This window comes from Thermobia domestica, chromosome 15 (assembly GCF_964235325.1).
Source record: "Thermobia domestica chromosome 15, izTheDome1.hap1.1, whole genome shotgun sequence".
NCBI classification, from domain to species: domain Eukaryota; kingdom Metazoa; phylum Arthropoda; class Insecta; order Zygentoma; family Lepismatidae; genus Thermobia; species Thermobia domestica.
Genome location: NC_137468.1, coordinates 136621112 through 136643743, shown reverse-complemented (window position 1 = coordinate 136643743; position 22632 = coordinate 136621112).

Below are 22632 nucleotides of genomic sequence, written 5' to 3'. Positions count from 1 at the left end.
ACTAGACATTCTGGCCCCACTTCACGGGAACGAACCAACACTTCTTGTCTTGTCTTGCCTTTTCTGAACTAAACTAAATTAATTGTTTAAATAAATAATTTCACAGGCACTAAAACAAGTAGTATTATGACTATGACCTTTTTAGATATGATATACTAATATTGCTAGTTGTAGATTTACATATTATTATAATTATTAAGTATTCTGCCTTTTGACAGGCCCTGGGTCTAATGAGGTTTTCTTCTTTCCTTCTTAATTTTCAGTTTGGATCTGGAAGTGTTTCTTTCATGCTTCTCGATTTTCAGCTTCCTCTTTTAACTCCCAATATTTTCTTCTATTTTTCAAATCATCGATCACTTGTGTTCTTCTTACTATTTCTCGCTTTCCTTCCATCTTTCCTTCTATGATGATATCAAGAAGATAATTTCTTCGCAAAACGTGTCTAATCCAAGCAGTGACGACGCCAGCTTTAGGTTCTTAGGGGGGCAAAGGAGGGGCAGATACATTTTCGGGGGGAGGCGGTTATTTGCCATACCAAAAATGACATATTTATTACGTTTGACTTATTTTACATTACATTGTGTATTTTGTTGCTGTTTTCATATTAGACCTATATGATTATAAATTAAAATTATTTGAAGTAAAATTTGTAACTAACAAATAAGTAACGTCTGGACATGAAATATTTTTCAATGAAACTTTTGAAGCATAAACATAAATTGAATTACTTTCACGTATGCCACAAGTAACACATTCGTCTAGTACTATATGCTACGTCTCTCTCTCTTTCTCTCCCTCTCTCTCTCTCTCTCTCTCTCTCTCTCTCTATATATATATATATATATATATATATATATATATATATATATATATATATATATATATATATATATATATATATATAGAGAGAGAGAGAGAGAGAGAATTTACGAGGAGCTGCTGAAAATGCCATAGTCCAATCCACAAGGAGTGTAGGTACTAGGTAGAAAAATGATACTGTAGTTTTGCAAAACCTATCTCTGTATATACAAATACAAATTTTCATATTAATAATGAAATTCTTATTGTTTCTCAGGCCTCTGAAGTGATTATTGTGCCCAAACAGCGAATTTCACGAACATCCAAATCCTAACTATTATAACATTTTTGTTCCACCAAGGAAAGTCACCGAATTAAATTAATTAGGAAATCCGTGAAACACCACGGGACTCTCCTCCGTTATATACAGTGCTGAAGAAGTAAGTGGCTTAGTATAAACGTCGCGATGTCTTAACAAATGATGTTTGCATCCAAAATGATTAAAAGCAATGACTCTTCCCGAAATCATGGGTGCAATTTGTGACATTATTCTTGAAACTTGCAGCATTTCAGTCAGTGGTGAATATAGCTCAGGGCCTAGGGCACCCCAGTTTTTTAGTGACAAAAATAATTTAAGCTATTGTTTATATAGTTTTTAAAATGTATAGTAAACTCACGATATACTTATTATAGTTGGGGTCTAGCTGCAACCCGCTTTCTCAGTTTTTACCTTCTCAGCAAAACTTCTGTCAGAGATTCTGGGCACTTCTTTGGAACTCGTCGGTAGCATAATTCAGAATGGCTTGGGTGTACGCAAGTTCTCGGCATAATGGGTTCCCAAAATATCTGTTAGGAGAATAGAGTGACGGCATTAAGAGAAATCTTCCAATTTGACCTAATGCTGATCAATTTCGCTCACGAATAGTAACCATAGATGAAATATGGTTGTACCACTATCATCCTGAATCGAAACAACAGTCAATGGAGTAGTAGCACTCATTTCCCCATCGCCCCAAGAAGTTCAAGACACAGAAGTAGGTTGAAAAACTGTTTGCAACATTCTTCTGCAATAAGTATGGAGTCATACTCATAGACTACCTCCGCAACGGTCAGATATTTAATCCAGAATCTCTACATTACTTACACAACTGAAAGAAAAATTCAAAGTTCAACGCCGCGAAAAATGAAAAGAAAGGAATTCTGTTCCTTTAGGAGAATACACCTGTCCATAAAGCCCTTGCGAACACAACTGACATTGCATAATCTAGGATTACAATGTCTAGATAATTATTCTTATTCCACAGATTTAGCTCCGTCTAACTATTACGTGCAGACCTCTACTTATTTCCCAAACTTGAAAAACACCTGAAAGGCCACCATTTTAGATCTGATAGGGGTAGTGCTACGAGCAGTGGTGCGAGGAAATCTATAGATTTTTTAACTTTTCTGCAAAAACTGGAGCACTGTACAAGGTAGTATATTGACTCTCATGGGAAATGTAGAAGAAGTAAAATTTCACCATTCCACGTGCACTCCTTCTGGGTTGGGCTACGAATTTTTCAGCAGTTCCTAGTCAATATGGTAGACGTCACGTCAGTACTTTGAAACAAAATAAGTAAGGGAGCACTAGTACATACCAATTACTAACTAAAGATCAGTGACAATACGTTTTATTCGGAATCAATTTAATTCCTTAAATTTATTATTATCATTTGCAGGAAGGGAAAACACAACTCTTTATCCCCTTCAAAAAAATAAGTCCTGGTAGTTGCAAACTAAGCTGTTATATAAGCACATCCTCTGGATATTGAAAGCCAAGAATAATGTTTCAGAAAAAAGAAGTATAGAACCTTTAAATAAAACAAAATATGAAACTAATAACTTCAAACCTGGATAAATACAAACAAGTTACGTAACTGATTTTACCTTTCTTTTGTTTCCAATCGAAGTTGATCCAATGAGAAGAAAACAAGTCGACCAAATCTACTATTGTTCGCTAAGCACAATAATTAAAAATCATAAGAAAGAAGTATAACTAAAATTTACCTCAAAAGGCGCTAAATTAGAAAACAGAAATATGCGTGCATACCCAGACGCTCAAAGAAGAAAGATGAGGACTAATCTGCCACATAGTAAATGCATGGAAAATAGACTACAATTTGACAATGAGATTGGTTATGATACTGATATAAAATACTACATGTAGAATGTTTAAATATTGTAGGAGTCTGGGGGGCAGTCTAGGTGGCAGTCAGGGGGGCAAAAGTAGCTACTAGGGGGGCGCTCGCCCCCCTTGCCCCCCCTCTGGCGTCGTCACTGAATCCAAGTGGCTTTTCTACGAAGGATAGTGGCTAGAAGCGTTCTCTTCTCTCCTATTCGCTTTAAAACATCTTCGTTTGTTATTATCTCTGTTCATTTTATCTTCTTCATCTTCCTCCAACATCATATTTCGAAACTCTATAAATATTTCTTCTCTAACTTTCGTAATGTCCAAGTCTCTGTGCAATAATGTCCAATACTCCATATATAGCACTTGACCAATTTCTTCCTTAGTCCAGTATTAAGGCTGCTAGTTAAGAGTGACGTTTTCTTGTTGAGTGCATCTTTGGCTATGGTAATTCTCGACTTGATCTCTTTTTCGCAGTACGCATCTTTCGTCAAAATACTTCCCAGATATTTGAAATGGTCAACCTCTTCAAGTAATCTTTGTTCTACTCTGACCCGTAAGGGCGCATTTCCATGGGATATTATAATGACTTACGATTTTTTAAATGTTGATTTCCATTCCATATAGTTTGCCAGTGTCAACTATTTTGCCAATCATCTCTTGTAGTCCTTCTTCGGTTCTAACTATAATAACAATATCATCTGCATACCTGATCTTGTTAATGATCTGCCCTCTAATCTTGAAATCCCCAATTCCCATTAATGCTTCCTTCACTGTAAGTCTTGAATAATTGGGATGACATACTACATCCTTGTCTGAATTCTCTTGCAATCTCCACATTATTGGTTTCTCCTTCATTCAAGCGCATCGTGACTCGTTGTCCTATGTACAGATTCCGAATGAGCCGTCGGTCTCTCAAGTTGACCCTAATTTCTTCAAGTATTTTAAAAAGTTTCGTCCAATTGATCGAAAGCTTTTTGTCAGTTACATATATATAATTTTATATTGAAATGTACCTTATATATGTTTAGTCTACAAACTTTCACGCAATATTTAAGCGCACACTTCGATTGCAATCCATTCTGGCTGCAAAATCTCTATTAAACTTTTGAAATGAAATGAAAATGATTTTTTTATTTGGCGTCCAAGGCTTTTTCGTTACGAGAAGATGGATGATTAATAAAAGGGAGTGATTATGAAAATAAATTTTGTGTGTTCTCCCAGCGGGAATCGGGCTCAAGACTATGTACAGCACAGGTGCACGCGCTAACCAGTAGACCAACAGGGAGAGCGCAATATATATATATATATATATATATATATATATATATATATATATATATATATATATATATATATATATATATATATGTTCTACAGACTTTGGTGCAAGTTAGTTGTAAACCTGGGGCCCCGCAAAATGTTCCCAATCGGGCCCCGCACCACCTAAGGCCGGCCCTGACTGATGTTGATACCACAGATTTATCCTGATTTTATATTGTTTATGTACAATTATAAAATATTTGATTTTAAAAAGTTCTATATCACAAAATAGTATTACAAGATAGTATCACAAAATAGTAAACATCTTGGCATATTCAGCTAAACGAATAAAACGCAAGCTCTCGCGTGACGTTGCCAAGTGATAAAGGGGTGTGGCTATGGGTAAGCAGACAAACTAAAGCGAGATCAGGTGACAGGGGATAGACGTGGCTGCGTGCAAAATAAACCTGGCAATACCGCTGGCCTCTCATTTGCTAGCAGCATTTAAAGACAACTTGGAGCGCCGCCTTCAAATGCCAAGATGTTTGTGACGCCGTTTAGTTTTGCTCAGGTATGGTCATTTACATATGCTAGAAAAACTATCTTTCTATGCAAGTCATATTAGCTGCAATTCCCCGCTGATCTAGTGGCTGGCGGGTTCGATTCCCGCCCAGTAGAAGTGTATAAAAATTTGAACACGTGAATCAGATTCCAATATCGTTAGAATATCTAGTGTATCTTTAGAATGTTTTTTTTTTCATACTACATTTTACTGTATCTTGAGACTCCCTTTCTTTTCATATTGTATCTTACTATATCTTTCGAACGCCTTTCTTTTCGTGCTACGAGGCGTGATTCAAAAGTAATGATAACGAATATGTAGTACGACAATTATGGTTTAAAATTATATTTACTTTCCTATATCTCTAACAAATCGATACATTTAGTCCATCTTTTTCCTAAATCCTGAATATCCTTAGAAAAACAATCCGCCCTCGTAAAATGCTTCCACAGTGAGCATCACCTCGCTATCATCTTGAAATTTCTTGCCCCTGAGCTTCAGTCGAGAAAAGAGGTAAATCTCAACAGTAGTGGCTTGATCTGGAGAATAGGGCGGATGCTCGAGCAGTTTGAAGCCTCGGCCAGGGTGTCGACCGAAAAAAAAAATAAAAGGTACGAAAAATGCGAATCGTGTGAACTTCATGGTGACGTTTCCATACATCAAACCATCTGCATTAGTTTTATTTCCTTTTCACCTTTTAATCAAGGTGTCCCATGTTCAATTCTCGGTCGAACCACAACCCTTCTTTCATGCGTAAACAAAGTAGCGGTTCGGATGTCACTTTAAGCGAAAGTCTTCTCCTTGATAACCTCGGTAATACGTAAGGATGTTAAGCCTAAATATACGAAACGAAACTAAATGGTATATTTCTGCATGCCTGAATGCCTGTTGTTTTATAAAGAAGCCAAGGTTGCTTAAATATTCTGATATAAATCGACAAAATTTATCGATTGCCTACGTAGCTTCCAACATTAGCTTGGATTGTACTTTCAATGATATGTACGCACTAAATTTGTAATTTAATACCTCAGTTTCAGCGTACTGATTATGATACGTTGACCTTTAAATTTTACATGCAAAGCAATAACAGGATTTTTTCCGTTATTGTTTTACATTTAGAGTAATGACGGGATTTTCCCGATGGCTAGGGCGGGAGTTTCTCAATTTAAGAAATTTACTGACCGGACTTCTTTAAGCTTATGTGACCTCTTCCAGCATAACCCCGTTGTTGCATAATAACACCAAGGCGAAACAAACTTATTTCTGTCAATATGTAATATAAATACATAAAGCAAAATATCTAAACCGAAAAAAACCTGGTTTAAACCAAAAAAGCCTAGTTTAAACTCCCCCCAAAAAACTGGTTTTTGGCATTTTCAAAAACAACCGTGGCTCTTGCCAACCCTGCTTACTTTTGTATGTAGGAGGTTTAAAAAATCTTATTATATACATTGGTTAATCCTTTGGAATTCATAATGTAAATATGTTGAGAAGTAAAACTGTTTGAAATATCTTTTCGAAATTCATGGTTTATTTTCGAGGTTTTATATTATTATCGGCATCAACCACTAATTAAATGACTTTTTGTGTTGTAGAGAAGCGAAACAAAATCTGGTTTATCAATTTAAAGCAGAATTTTCAAAAAAGCCCAAAATTTCCCAAGCAAAAAAGCGAAGCAGAAAAAACCGAGTTTTTTCCAAAAAAGCCGGTTTTTTCCGAGCCCTTGCATCTCTACTTCCTGCAGAAGTCGGGCGTTTAGCATGACGCTAATCATTTGTCAAAACGACTCTGCATAAGGCGGAATATTACTGTAGAAACAACTATTATTCATCAAACCCACAAGGGATAGTACGAAAATTTGTTTCACCTCTTATTTTTCCCAGGAAAGCGAACATCAATGGGGGAAAAAGACAGCGGTTGCACGCGCAACACGCCCACACACAAGTAGATATCGTTGGCCCGCGATCCTGCAGATGGCGCCGTCGCATCGCCTGCGAAAGGCGGAGGCGTGTCTTTCAGTTTAAGCCTGGCAGCTATGGACAGAAGGCGCATTTTGGGACGCACAAGGCGTGTTGTTGCTTAACGTTTTGGAGATTGGAACCATAACTGCTGCGCGGTATACTGTCACACCCTGTTGAAATTGAAGAAGCGATTCGGAACAAGCGGCCTTCTCACATCTGGTGTTCTGTTCTTGTATGACAATGTGAGACCACACTCAACGGCGGCAATCCAAAACCATATTGCAACTCCTGGGTGGGAGTACCTTGCCCATTCACCATTCAGTCCTGATCTCGCACCCAATAAATTCCATCTGTTTCCAGCTTTGAAGAAGACTCTTGGCGGCAAGTGCTTTGGAAGCAATGCTTAAGTCACAGAAGCTGTTCGACGCTTCTTCCGTACGCAGAGTCCTGAATTTTCCCCGGAAGGGCTTTTGAAGACAGGCATAACAAATGTCTCAATGTACGTGGTAATTATGTGGAAAAATAAAAGTTACGTCTGATCTTTAATGCCACATGCCATTTTTGGTCTTGTATCCCCACCTCTGTCTACAGTCGCCTGGGGAAACTTATTTTCCTACTCCTCGTAAGTATAGATAGAGCGATATTCCTACTTTGAAACAATCAAATTGACAGAAAGCAGTTTTTTTAAAAGTTGCAATTAAATAGTGAGAAATCTTAAATTGGCAAATCACCTGCACGCTAGCGAAATCTATTAGCGTAGACAGGTAGACCCTAGGAAAAGAATTCAAATATTTCCCATAAACCTTTTCTTCCCATGCGAAGAACGGGCATTTCAGAAATAGCAGTTTTAATAAATAATGTTGGAATTAAAAATTTTCAACTTATAATTTCTAAATATTATTTTAAAAAATTCTAACAAGAGCAAACAAGTTTTAACTTAAAAAGTAATCAAAATTTTTCAAACTTTTTGGTTCCTTAATTTCGGAATTCCCGTGATACTTCCAATATATATGAATATAAAATTGAAAGTAATTATGTTTTGACTCTTAATCTCTTGAACCACCCGATCGATATCAATCAACATGAATGTGGTTCGGGCTTGGAAAATTTTTCATTTCATTTTGACTGTAGAACTTAAGGGAGGACTTAATAACTCTTGACTCCCGACCAATCTCGATAAAATTTTAACATAAATGAGCTTTGGGCCTGGGATACTTTTCATCATTTCACTTTGAAAGTACAACGTAGGGGAGGAGGAAGGGGTTATATATTAAAAAATGAAAATGGGAGAGACTTCTTTCTGACTTAATAACTCTTGAACCACCGACCGATGTCGATAAAATTTTCAACGAAAATGAAGTTCGGACACCTGGAATCGGTCTTATATTACTGTGACGGTGTGCAACTCAGGGGAGGGAAAGAAGATATGATCCAAAATGACCGATATTAGTGTCCATTACATAATTTTGAGGTCGTTCAGACGAAGCACTTCCGATGCCGTTTAAAACCAAACTCAACCTCCATTACTCTCTACGTCACGAAGAACGGTTTAACAATTTTAAAGAGTACATTTTTTGAGTGGGTTTAAAAAAATGTGTCGGTGTGTGTGAGGCTCCTTAAAAAGTGTGAATTATTTTCGGAGTTTGCGTGGTAGCACATATTTTATTAAATTGTTTTCGAAATAAGTCTATTAACGCAGTTTTTGGAGTAGGTTCAAAAGCGATTGGTTGTCGTGGCGGCCTAGCGTCATTCTGGCCCCACCCACAATAAGACCTTTATTTCGGTGCTTACCATGATACAACATTTTTTGTAATTGTTGATCTTGAAGAGCACATTTTTTAGGTGAGTAGAGGCAGCTACTGGGACCCCATGAAAAGTACTGTTATTTTGGAAGTTCGGGTGATAACACATTTTTCATTAATATTGTTTGTAAAGAACACACTATTCACACATTATTTTGCAGCAGGTTGGAAATCAATTGGTTGTGATTCTGGCCTCAGCCACAAAAAGGCCTTCTTTCTGGGCTCTTTGTGATAGCATTTTTTTTTCTAATTGTTGATTTGAAATTTTTCTAGTATTACGTCACATTTTTAGCACTTTTTGGGTTTGGTTTTAAAAATGCACCGAAGTGGATGAAGCTAGTCTCACGCGAAAGCTGATCTCTACCCGATAGCAGCTATAACAAGGAAAGGATTCGTTAAAAAGAGAAACAGTGTCTGGGAACAATGAGGTTTAATTTTTTTAAAAATAGAGGAGGTTCTGGCGAAAGGAAAAACCAGATTGAAGTGTCGAATAGATTCTCGGTTTTGAAAGATTCAGAATGTACTACATATACTAGTGTTGATGATATGTGAATTAAAAATAGCGTAGCATTAAAATTTCAGTAGGACGAAAACTCGGGACTGCGCATTGGGAAAATTGGGGAACGTGCATTGCGAAAATTGGAAAAGCAGAACGGAAACACAGGAATACCTTATGGTTTGACCAGGAATACAGGCAGAACTGCGTTGGCAGTAAAATCTAAACAATAAAACTAAACAAACATCACGAGTGAAACTTAACTTTAGAACAAAGAAACATTATTTTTGGAAATCTAAAATTATTGAAGATAATAGTAACAATCATTTTAGGTAAAATGGATCAAAAGATTGCGATCTTGCCCCATAATTAATTTTACACAGATTTCGATCTTGCCAATAATTAGTTTTTGAACCAGGGGCCACAAAATTTTTGAACGGCCCCTAAATCGAGTTTTCGTATTTTGTACGAATGACCACATCATATTGAGTTATGTGATAGTTTGAGTTTGGCTATAGACCCGTAGTTCTCCAGATATAAGGCCTAGGCTACAAGAACATTTTTAGTTGAAATACCTAGGTATATTGAATCTTTTTTTTATCCCAAAACAAAAATATTCGGCACACACATAAAATTAATAACAAATTTAAGAAAGGGTATCAACCTCGCCCTTACATATTAAAGAATACGGACGGAATAATTGTCACAGATATGAATAGTACGGTAGACTTCCGATAATCCGTCACGTTCGGGAATTTGCCTATGTCGGATTACTGAAATGCCACATTTATCGGGCATACCTTTATAGACTGATACACCTATAGCATGATGTTTGGCAGAAAATATCGTTAACCAGAAACAATAGGAGAATCATTTCAACCAAAGTAAACCAAAACTTAATTTTAGTTTTACTGTAGACCGACAGTAAATAGGCTTTAAAAAAAAAATCCAACAGGGCATCGGACATTCCAGACTGTTGGAAGCCGGACTAACAGAAGTCTACTTATTTTGAATTGGTGAAAAGATCTACAATTTGCAGTATTACGATCCTGGCGAATTTACATGTATTTAGTTTTCTCTGCATTTACTTCTAAACCCATGTCTCTGCAAACGTTTGATAGAATCTTTGAGTTTCTTCTTAAGCATTCAAACAAACTTAGTTACGGTCCTGGTTTACTTTTGGCACACCACATTTTGGAATGTACTTTGTATGAAAAGACATATTTATAAAGAATAAATTTCTACAAGCGATATAATTAAATACAAAGTAATACACCTGTATTTTATGTTTACAAGTTTAAGATTACTAGTGTAAAATCCTTAGAAGTGTTTTACTACGGATAAAACAAGTGAGTGCATATGAAATATGACTGTATTAGAAACTATTTTCACCGGCGGTGTATTTCTGCATAGTCTACATAAGTTGTATTTTATGTTTACAAGTGGAACGCTACTAGTATGAAACCATAACAAGTGCTATTGAAACTCTATCATTGCTAAAACCCACTCGTTTTCATTACCCTCGCTTATGCGTATACCCACATTCGCTGACGTGCCTGCTCCCTTCGAACGCACCCCTTTGCTAACACTCGCGCCCTGTCCTGACTCGGTTAGATAGAATTCATGCTTTTAGTAGCCACCTAGCACAAGTTATAGTTTTTATGCATACATGCAGACGCCGTATTTATATGCAAATCGTAAAAGAATTGTAATTTTTTAACAATTGCTTTTGATGGCACCCTTGAATTTTAACTATGTCATGTGAGATGTTTTTATGTCGCCTAGCACAAATCATTTAGGAAACAATAAGGAGGAAATTAGTGAAAGAATTCTAATTTTTGAACAATTATTTCGAGTGGCGCGCAAAAGGTAAACGTGCACGTTATTTACTTTCAGTTTCAGATATAACTGAAAAGGTATTTCATTCTGAAAAATAAACAAGTAAAAGAAATTTTGGAAGAAATCCGGCTAGGAAGATACTATTTTGAAAGTATACATGGTGTTTCAAAAGAACACCGACAACGTTTCAGAGGTGAATCCTGACAAGATAAGACAAAATGTATAGACCAACCTGAGTGCACAAATGCTTCCTTTCGGAGTTATAGGCTCCCGAAAACATGAAAAAAATGAACTTTAAAAGCCCATAGCTCCAATACTATGGGACCTACTGTAGTCGGGTCAAGACTTCACTTAGGAACTACTATGTGCGCTATCTAAAAATACATGTTTCAGAATCCTAAGGTACTCAGGCAACAATTTTTGTACAGGGAGCTTGGCTACGGGTATATAACTTGGAGTACTCACCAACTACCTCTACAAAAATTGTTGCGGTGCTAAGCGGTTAGCATACGCGCCCTTGGCACGGAAGACCCGGGTTCGATTCCCGGCAGGAGCTCATGTGGTTCGGATTCCACATTAATCAGTAGGTCCACGTCTCACATAGTCTCGCTGCTGAAAGGGACGCTAAACTGAAATTGAACTCAACTCAAAATTGTTGCGGAAGTACCAAGGATTGTAAAACATGGATATTTGGATAGAGCACGTAATAGTTCCTAAGTGAAGTCTTGATCCGACTACGGTAGGTCCCATGGTATTGGAGCTATGGGCTTTAAAAGTTAGTTTTTTCATGTTTTCGGGAGCCTATAACTCCGAAAGGAAGCATTTGTGCACTCAGGTTGGTCTATACTTTTTATCTTATCTTGGTGTCAGGAATCACCTCCCAAAGGTTGTCGGTGTTGTTTTGAAACACCCTTTATATTGAAAGTACCATCTTTTATAACGTGATACGATTGAGAAAATAAGCTGGCCTAATTACGATGTATCGACCCAAGATATCAAGGTATATAAAATGACCAAGATCTCACGATTGCAATGAACAGCGCAAACCATTTACATCATACTGTTTTAACCTTGTATTTTCTTCTCCTTAATTATAAATGAAGGGACTACTAGTAAGCCAACGTATCAACTACATAGGCCAATAATGGAAAGTTTAACCTATGAACCAAACTTTAAATTAAAATGGAACATTTCATTCAAAAGCAATAATAATACGTACTATATATAACTAACTTTTCAACATATATTTGAGAAGCATGGTTCCAATGGTATCGATAGACACCCGACGAATGATCAATGTAACTTCTCGGTCGTGTAATTTGTTGTACCTAGCAACACTTCACTCAGCACTTTCAGGTTTTAAAGATTTATGAATTAGTGTAGTAATTCTGTCTTGAGATTTATTTCTAAAGAACAGCTGAGTGTATAGATTTTAAACCAGACATTTCATTAGCAACTGTGGCATTCTTATTTTCAGCTAGATAAATGTAACACATGCAATATTATTTACCTACGTACGATATTATTCAACAAAGTACAGGGTGTTTTAAAAAGAGTTACTTGAACTTAGTAGTTCATATGCATTGATAAAAACATAGTAGAAAAATGAGATGGTTAAATCAGATCTGAGAGGGACATCGTTCCTCTTTTACTTCATACCTGTCAAGCAAGTGTTTCTTCAAGCTCGAGTCAGCTTCGTCCCCCATTCCCGAGCAGCATCTCTGATGCTATCAGATCTTTTACCCCAGGCGGTAAGACTAACACGTTTCAGAAGGGAGAAGTAGAGAGTTTGTGAGAAAGAAAAAAAACTACATATACTTGTATTTTTAATTACAAGGTAAAAAGTTATTGTAATTCATAATCTGGACTTTTCTAAAGCGATTTCTACGCTTGAAGCTTTTGTAATTAATGTCACAAATAGTCCGATGCTATGTGATATGTGTCAAAGAAATAAATGCATGTTTTTAGCAGGATAGTATCGTCTACCCCTTTCTTCTATTGATGGTATAAAAATAATGTTGAGTTTAACGTTCCTTTCAGCAGCGAGGCTATATGAGACGTTTACCTACAGATTAGCGTGGAATCCGAACCACATGAGCTCACACCGGAAATCGAAGCGGGTCTCTTACGTCAAAGGTGCGTACGCTAACCGCCTAGCCACGAAGGAAATAGGTATAAAAATAGAATACAGCACATTACCCCATATTACTTCACCGAAAGATTTCTGTTTTATGATCAATTAAAATAGTATTTCTGGACACCGTAGCGAAAAATGTATTTGCTTTCTCATATTTGCTTTGTACAAAAATTACAAAGAATAAACACAATAGAAACGAAACAAAGAAAAGGATTCAATGTAAAGAGCTTTACCTCTCTCGAATAAATCACTCAATGTATTACAAGTGCATATCAGGAGCATTTCCAGTAGAACTATTAAAACGCGCTGCCTTTATAACTTGCCTGTGTGGTTTAGTGGCTAGCACATGCGTCTCTGGTGTACGGGGTTCGGGATTCGATTCCCGGTGGGAGAACTTTTTGAATTTTAAATGTTCTCGATGTGTCTGTGTTTGTGTCCCTGTCGTTCAAGGTTACTGGAAATAACTAAAACGTGTATAACCGAGTAGGAAATATACAGAAGTTACTGACAAGGGGGAAAGCAGATTTTGGTGTATATTCGATGATATACTATATAAGATGCTATATATATACGATATACTATATACACGAACATACTAAAAAAAAACGGGAGACCCGGGTTCGATTCCCGGTGGGAGCTCATGTGGTTCGGATTCCATATTAATCAGAAGGTCCACGTCTCATATAGCCTCGCTGATGACCGGGACGTTAAACTCAAACTCATCATAATCACTACCCGGCGGGAGTTCACGTGGTTCGGTTTTTACGTTAATCAATACGTTCACGTCTCATGTTGAAAGGTACACCTTGTCTCAAAAAGGTTGAGCGCATTCTTTATTGGTGTTTTGAGGGAAAATTTTTCAAAGTCCAACTTCGGGTATCTTCGGGAAATAGTAAATCAGGTTCGAACCTCCAAGCCAGCCTTTGCAATCGGGAAAAAGTTTGCAGATGTGTTTTCCTTCTTTTAAATATAATAACACTTGTTACCAAGTGTAGAAAAAAAGCAACATTGATTGAAATATTTAATGATACAATATTTCGAAACTTTGTATTAATGTCAGCAAATGTTTGTTTGTCATTTAGCTCTCCATACGTGATGGAACATTTAGATACGTAAACGAATCTTTCCATATGTAAAAGAATGCTCAAAGTTAATACATAGAATATAATTATCACCTGAGTACTAAAATAAAAGTCAAAGTAGAACAGAAACAGCGTTTGTAGTGGATATGAATGTCATAATTGTCTTGAGAATATTTATACATCGCTAAAAGTACCTTAGCAGAAGTCCTTGTGTTAGCTCACTGGTAAGTTGTCGGACCTTAAATCATAAGGTTATGAGTTCGAATCTTATCTGGGTCAATGCCTTTTTTTAAAATTATATTTTCCGCAATGCATGAAAAATTATATAAAATAATGACATTAAATACATCAGTTGTATATATATAACATAATCATTGCAGAATGTAGTAATTATTATGTTTAAAATATAAAATCTGAGATAATTTTCACAGTAGGTCGGTATTATATATGAGAATGTTAAATGCAAGTTAAAAAAATTGTTTAATAGCAATAAATAAATTATGTAGTGTATTTATTTGCAGCTATTTGTCATACAGATGTAACTTCTCAATATTCTCAATACAGCATGTCATTTACATTCGTGAAATACAGTATATTCCTACGAATATAAAAAGTGTGTAAACAGAGTATCCAAAGTCGGATCCTGCTTCAAGACACATAACTTTTCCCGATCCCCTTTACGTCAGGGGAAGAAACACAAATTCTCTTTAGAACGGAATATCGTTACTTAGAGTCTCATTCGAATACGTTGAATTTGCTTTTGTATATTCATTTCTCTCTCTCTCTCTCTCTCGCTTTGTTTATGTGTTGCGGAATATCCCAAGTTGAACACAACATTTGCAAAGTATATGACCATCAGTGTAATGGAATACCGGAAATTGAAAGTCGTGTTTCTTCAGGTTGGATTTGCGTGTTCATGTTAGCTCACTGGTAGAGTACGGGCTTGTTAATGAGGTCGTCTTGAGTTCAAAGCCTGCAGAGAATTATCTTTTTTTTTTTTTGTTAGTAGAATTGCACAGAAATCGGATTCAAGGAGTGGTTTACTTCTAGAAATATTTTCAGAAGCGTTTAGGTAGCCCTGAAAAGGACTGTTTTCGGGAGTTAAGGCGGGAACATTAATATTGTGTCCAATACTTATTTTATTTATTTAAATCCGCTGACTTTAACAGGAGAATCCCAATTACAGGAGTCTTACATAAAATATTACATCTATGTTATCAATTTAAAACAAACACTAGAATAAAAAAATCACCCTTCTGAATTTATTACACGCCCTATTCTTCTGGGCATGGAATCTATTAAATGGGTGACAAATTTATCGCCTTCCCCTACCTCCAGCTATGCTTCGGAAACAAGATGCCACAGGTCATCTTGGGTTCTGGTGGATCTGCCTCAGGCCAACTATCCCTTAGAGTACTCTTCACTTCTGCCCACATATTTTCCATGAGATTGAGGTCTGCTCCACGAGGCGGCCAGTCAATTAAATCAATCTCAGGCTGCCCTGCGAACCATTCCTGAACCACACGGGAAGTATGTATTGGCGACTGGTCTTGCTGGAACTGAATTACACCATCAGGCTGAATTACTCGTACAGATGGCACCATGATATTACTCATAATATCTAAGTACTGAGCACTGTCCAAGTGTCCTTCAATTCTGTGAAGCTGTTCTGCTCCGCGCCTGAAAATCCAACCCCAACATGAAATAGATACATGGCCACTGCGATTTCAAGCAGCAACACATCCAGGGTCATATCGGGTGCCTCTCAGGTGATACAGAAAACGGCGTCCCTCATTTGATGTTGTGAATATGGATTCATCTGAGAAAACTACGTCTTCCCAATTGCGACCTACATTCGCCTGTGCAAACGCGAGACGGTAAATTTTATGGTCGTCTGAGAGTTTTTCCTTCACGGCAGCAACACAGCCACGTAACCCGGCATGACGAATCCTTCGCAGAGCTGTATGCTTACTACCAGGAAAAAGAGAAGCTTCCCTTAGCTGTCTAGACGTCCTTAGTGGGTCTAGCCGGGCTTCGTTTACTAATCTCGCATCTTCGGCTTCGGTTGACACATGCGGACAACCAGAAGATCGTAAATTACCAGTTTGACGTGTAGGACCATATTTCCGAATCCATCGCTTTCCTGTGGAGGCCGGGACACCTACTCGCCTGCTAGCTGCAGTTGCAGAATAGCCTTCCAACTCCCATAAAGTAGTTACTGCTGTACGTCTATCCATAGTTACCAATGTTCTGAGCTGTGAGCAGGAAGCAATAGGTAAAAGCTAGTACCTGACGCATGGTTGGTTAATTGCACGACACGCCTATTGTGAGGAACGACTTGGTCAACGACTCGCGAAAGAAATCTGAAAATGGTGCGCCGTAATAATAATATTAAAAACAGTTTTTATAAAGGAGTATTAATACATACGAAAAGCTGTTTAAAGAATGAATTGTTGTACTGACTTTACACGTATAAAAACATATACCATATACCAAACAGATTGAGCGATATGATGATAGCTGTATTGAGACGAACACTTTCGAAGTCCAACTTCGGGTATCTTCTGAAAACAGTAAACTAAAGCTGCTGGTTCGAACCTCCAAGCCAACCTTAGCAATCGGGATAAAATGTACAGATATGTTTTTCCTTCTGTTAAATATAATAAGACATGTTGAAATGGTATTAAGTGTAGAAAAAAGTAAAGTTGATTGAAATAGTTAATGATACAATATTTCGAAACTATATATTCACACTCTCGTTTCGTCATTGTGATTTCCATACGAAAAAAATAATTTACGTATGAGCTCAGTTATATTTCAGAAGCAGCTTCCGAAAAGCGGTCATGTTAGCTCAGTGGTACACCCCCGAGCGTTTAAATCGTGAGTTCGACACCCGTTCAGGTGAGATTCTTTTATGATATTCTACTTTCCTCAATGCATGAAAATTATGTAAAATAGTTACATCACAATTCATCAGTTGTATATATCAGTTGAATATATATATTCATATCATTTCACGACATAAGCAATTCTTATCTTTAAAATATAACATTTGAGGTATTGACAGAACGTCGGTATGTTATATGTGAATATTAAATACAAATTAAGAAAATCGTGTAATAGCAATAAATAAGTTATGTAATGTATTTATTTGCAGCTATTTTCATACGCAGGTAACTTCTCAATATTCGCATTACAGCATTTAGGTAGAGCATATCGAAAATCGGATCGTGGTTCAAGACAAAAAAAATAGCTAGCCCCAAACTGTCACGTAAGAAATTCACGAATCGCAAAAGTAAAGTGAAGAGATTGAGAGCGGTAATACCTTAATCGCTCTCTCTCAACTCTCTCTTATCTGCATTTATACATATAAAAGTGTATGTATGTATGTATGTTCCAGCATAACTCATGTATGCCTAGAGCAGGGTTTCTCAACCTGGGAGTCGTGGCCCCTAGGAGGTCGGGAAGATAAGCGGAAGAGATAAATATAGTTAGAATCTAATACCGGAAATTATTTTGAATTTTGTTCTGATAGGCATCCTTTAATTTTTATACATACTGTACAGAACAATAAAAAATAAGTCTACTGAACATTGTCAAAGGGTGCAGAGTTGTTTAAAAATGAATTTAAATAAAAGACGTATGATATGATACTAATGAGAACTGTATATAGAAATACTAGAAAAATACACATAAAACAAAACCTACACATTGAAATACAATTAAAATTGAAACCTAATGAGATACCTAAGCATGGTGTAATTTCACTAGTGCAGCAATGCCCGGTTCAATCTTCGTGACGAACATTATGAAGCCATTTTTAACTGATAAGCGATTTCTTGTCTTTGTTTTAATGTTTACCATGAAAAAAAAAAACTTTCGCACAAGTACGATGTAGCAAATGGAATTATTACTTTAAAGCAGCAGACACCAGACCAGGATATTCTTCTCTCCTCATCAGGCAGAACTTGTCCAAGTCTTTGTTACAGAAAACCAGTTGCAAAGACTTGTAGCATGATCATTCTATTATTTGGTTAAGAAGTTGTGGGCTTAGATCAGATACGTTAATGGCCTCTTCAAAGAAGGAGTTTAACATCCATCTTGAACCAGCACCTTCGTCGTTGGGAATATAGATAGTACAGTTACTGTATCCACTGTCAATGCCGGGTGCCGAAAAAAGGGGGCACAAATTTCGTAGGAAGTGTGTTACTCATGTTAGGAAAGTAGGGATGCACGCGAGACAAGACGAGACGAGAAATGGAAAAGTCTCATCTCGTCTCGCAACCTCAAGCGTTGGTCTCGTCTCGCAAATGTGAAGTCTCGTCTCGCGTCTCGCATAAAATCTTGAGTCTCATCTCGCGTCTCGCGCGAGAATTTCTTGAATGGTCTCGCATATATTCTAGGTCAAAATTTTGCAATGTGTTATTCTATGGCTGTTAATGAATGATGATGTGATATTCTGTCCGAAGGCAGGTATTTGACCTAAAAGTCCCTTGGCAAGGTGAATGGTGGTTTGCCATTGCTTTCCATGGGATGAATGTTCATAACATCCTAAGGAGATGGAACCTAGAGTTCAATATGGTATCCGAACTTGTGTCCCCTCCGCTCCAAATTAAAAGAAAAGTTGTGCTGGAATTTGATCGCTGGACCATTAATTTTCGTCAAATTAATAGCATAATTTACAGCAAAACCAGCATAAATTGTTGCTGGATCCAACATTGTTTTCCAGCTTAGAGGTCTCCAGCAATATTTGCCTCCTCTAAAATATCGTCGCTATTATCAACATTTACACGTTTTGGTCGTTTCCTTGAAGGGTGATTTTACAGTATAAACATGTTTTTATACCACCAAAAGCGCTTGTACACAACAAAAGAACTCCTCAAAACACAATACGGCCCAATTCTTTTGGTTCGTTCGGGCTTGTAGCAATGTTGGATTATCGCATTTTATCAATTTTCGCTTTCAACTTATACTGCCAGATCTAGAAAATAAAATTACTGACAGATATAGGGCCATTCCTACCATCACCCACGAAACCTATAGGGACATCCTGCCAAACCAGTATTTGAATTAAACTTCCGAACTAGAGGGGAATGTTTTTGATAAATATATAGAAAGAAAATACTTATTCCATGTAAAAATATGTTATTTCTGCGAGCCGGGCCGGGGATAAACTTTGACGAGAGGGGATTTCCCCGCCATCCCCCAACATTAATCGCTAGTAGTAATGTGAAAAAGACAGAAACAACAGAAATATCATATTTCGCAGCAATAGGAAGTCTTATTCGCTTTTCAGACCAAAAATAGAAGTTCATGTATTCGTACGCGCCCGCGTGTTTGTGTTTGTGTCGCAAAATAAAGTCTTAAATCGATGCTGTAATAAATTTCCAATTTACAAAGCTTTTCTTTTTTAGAAACTAAAGAAGGCTTTAATTCTGAAAATTAACCTTGATTAATAATAAATCTCATAAAATGTCTATTACCCCAATCACTTTTTTGTTCCTGAAGGCATTAACGCTCAACTTAGAAAACTCAATAAATGTAAAATTACTAAATATACAATTAAATGTAATTCATAAATGTTGCGAGACTGCGAGAAGTCTCGCGAGACTTCTCGTGCAAGACTTAACCGAGTCTCGTCTAGCGTCTCGTCTCGCATGGTTTAGTCTCGTCTCGCATAAAATTTTCACTCTCGTCTCGTGTCTCGTATCGCAAATGCGAGACGAGACGAAACTTCTCGCGTCTCGCGTGCATCCCTATAGGAAAGTGCATGTGCACATGTATAAAATAGAAGGAAAAAAGTAATAAAATGTGCTCAAAATCAAGAAAAGGCAGAGTTTACTTTTGAAAATTTTATTGAGCTTCGTGCCAACCATGGTGGCGCTTCGCAGCTAGTCTGTCGACCTCACTCATATGTACGGAGACATCGTCGTATACTCTCGCCCCAAGCGCTGATTTTCCATGCCACGGCACTGTTCACTATAAAAAAGAAATGGATTCTACTATTATAGAAATAGGTATGTTAAAAATCCCACACAAGCTTATTATAAAACACAAATTATAAAAGGGTCGCTGGCAAGAGAATGTGATAAAAGGGAATCGTGATAGGAATTAGATTGAGAACCACTGGCCTAGAGTAATTTTAACCAAATTTCTTATAGTCTGAAAAAGAGTGCTGTCGGGTTACCTATGGTGAATGGGAGGGGGATACATATAAAAGATTGCTAGAAAATGATCGGTATTAGTGTCGTATTCATAGTTTTCGGGGTCGCTTAGATAAATAGTGTGACTTTCGATTTCGCTTAACTCCGATTAAGCTCTCATTAGTAGGGATGGCCACGAGCGACTTTGCTTTGAAACTCGACTCGACTCGAAACAGACATCTTTGAGGTCTACTCTAGGACTCGGCGCGAAAAATATCCTCCAACTCGACTCGGATTAGAGTCGAGTCAAACTAAAACGAGCCAAATCCTGTGTGTAGTCCTACCTAGACAATACATAGACAATATAATTATTCTATTATCAATTATACTACTATTACTAGAAATAATAATAATAATAATAATAATAATTATTATTATTATTATTACAACACCGTGTATAAACATGAACGATAGATGGTTAGTAAAGGAATACTAAAAGCTGGTTGACTGCCGACGTCGGTAGTCATGACGTCTACAAGGCAAAGACATCGTTCATTACCCTAAGCTGTAAGCGTCGGTGGACTACAGATGGTCAACTATTGACCTCTCGCCAAAAATTGGTGGCCCCGCAGCGACAATCCGCGGTGGCCGCAGTTCCATTTTGAAAACTTTACTACCAGCGGCAGAGACGCGATGAAACGACAACGAACCACAAAATTACTCTCCCAAAATATGTTTAAATGCCTATATGTGTGATTTGTTTATATTTAGGGGAATCAAAAAAAAAAAAACTCAAAACAAATACCCCGGGGTGGACGCGAACTATCAATATTACGATTACTAGGCACGTGTTCTTCTGATTTCCCTACGGAAACGATCATAAAAAGCTTGCTTGTTGATGGATAAATCATTGACGTCTTAATTTAGCCAATCAGACAAACCCCTACATCTCGAGTTCTAGGACGTGATACCGTGAACCGTTTTAGATTTATTGCTTTCTGTTGGGGTACTATCTATGTGCAAAATTTGAGCATAATAGCCGACATGCATCTTCGGTGCCTCTTATCTTTAGTACAATTTTAACCAGAGATGGTGTGGGTCAATGAAAATTTGATTCACGACCCACCATGATCCAGTATCACCCACCACCCAAATGACCCATTGGCCCACACTGACCCATCATCCATCGTGATCTACTCTGACCCACCACCAACTATGAACCACTCTGAACCATTGCGACCAACCCCGACCCATCGACATCAACTCTGACCCATGATCCACGTCCTCTTCTCCGTTGACTAAAGAGGCTACACTTGTAATAAAACAAGACTGTGAAATTATCACTTACCGGTGTTTGAATTTCTACCGTCAATGGCTCAAGCACCTCTCTGTTACTATGCTGGTGGATCTTACCTTTACGATATATAATGGCAAAGTGTTTCTCAACTTCCGAATTAAAATGAATTTAAATTTATCATATATAATTATTTCTTTGTTGCCTTACAGACACATTTCAGTAGAAAATAGGATGAAATTTGAAAGTCTCAAATCAAGGAAAAGTAGACCAACGTAAAAAAAGAAAGAAAAACTAATTTTCTATATCGTTGAGCACCTGGAGTGCCACTCTTTATCTAATCCACCTCGAAAATTATGGATTCGACACTAATGTCGGTCTTTATATATACATACATACATACATACATACATACATACATATATATATATATATATATATATATATATATATATATATATATATATATATATATACATATATATATATATATATATATATATATATATATATATATATATATATATATATATATATATATATATAATTTTGATGTCAGCCCCTTTGATTTCTCCTAGGAGAGCAAACGGATACTGCCACCGTTAGGACTAAATTTGGTCTTAAATGACATTAAAATTTCTACCAATTAATTTAGCGACCAATGTTGCATTTAAAAGCTCGGCGCCTCTACGCACTTTTGCTCTCGGCGCCCCAATAACTACATACTTCTCCGCCCCTTCATCCCTAACTTAAAAATAAAACTTAATTCGAATATGCTTAATTAGTGAATTTATTACATTTAAATACCACTCACTACATGCTACAGCTAGAACTACGTAACAAAAAATAACAAATGTGAAACGTGTTCTGAATTATTTTTAGATTTCTTACGCTATTATTATACATATTAGAACAGTAAAAGAGGATTGTTCATGAAATAGTATATTTGCTCTTGATTTTTAACTTTTTCATACGGAAAAAATTAAAATATTATTCAAGTTTTAAACTTTGCACTCTGCAAATATATTGCCCTCTAGGCAATGGGACTAATGTGAAATGTGGACTAATGTGGACTAATGGGAAATGCG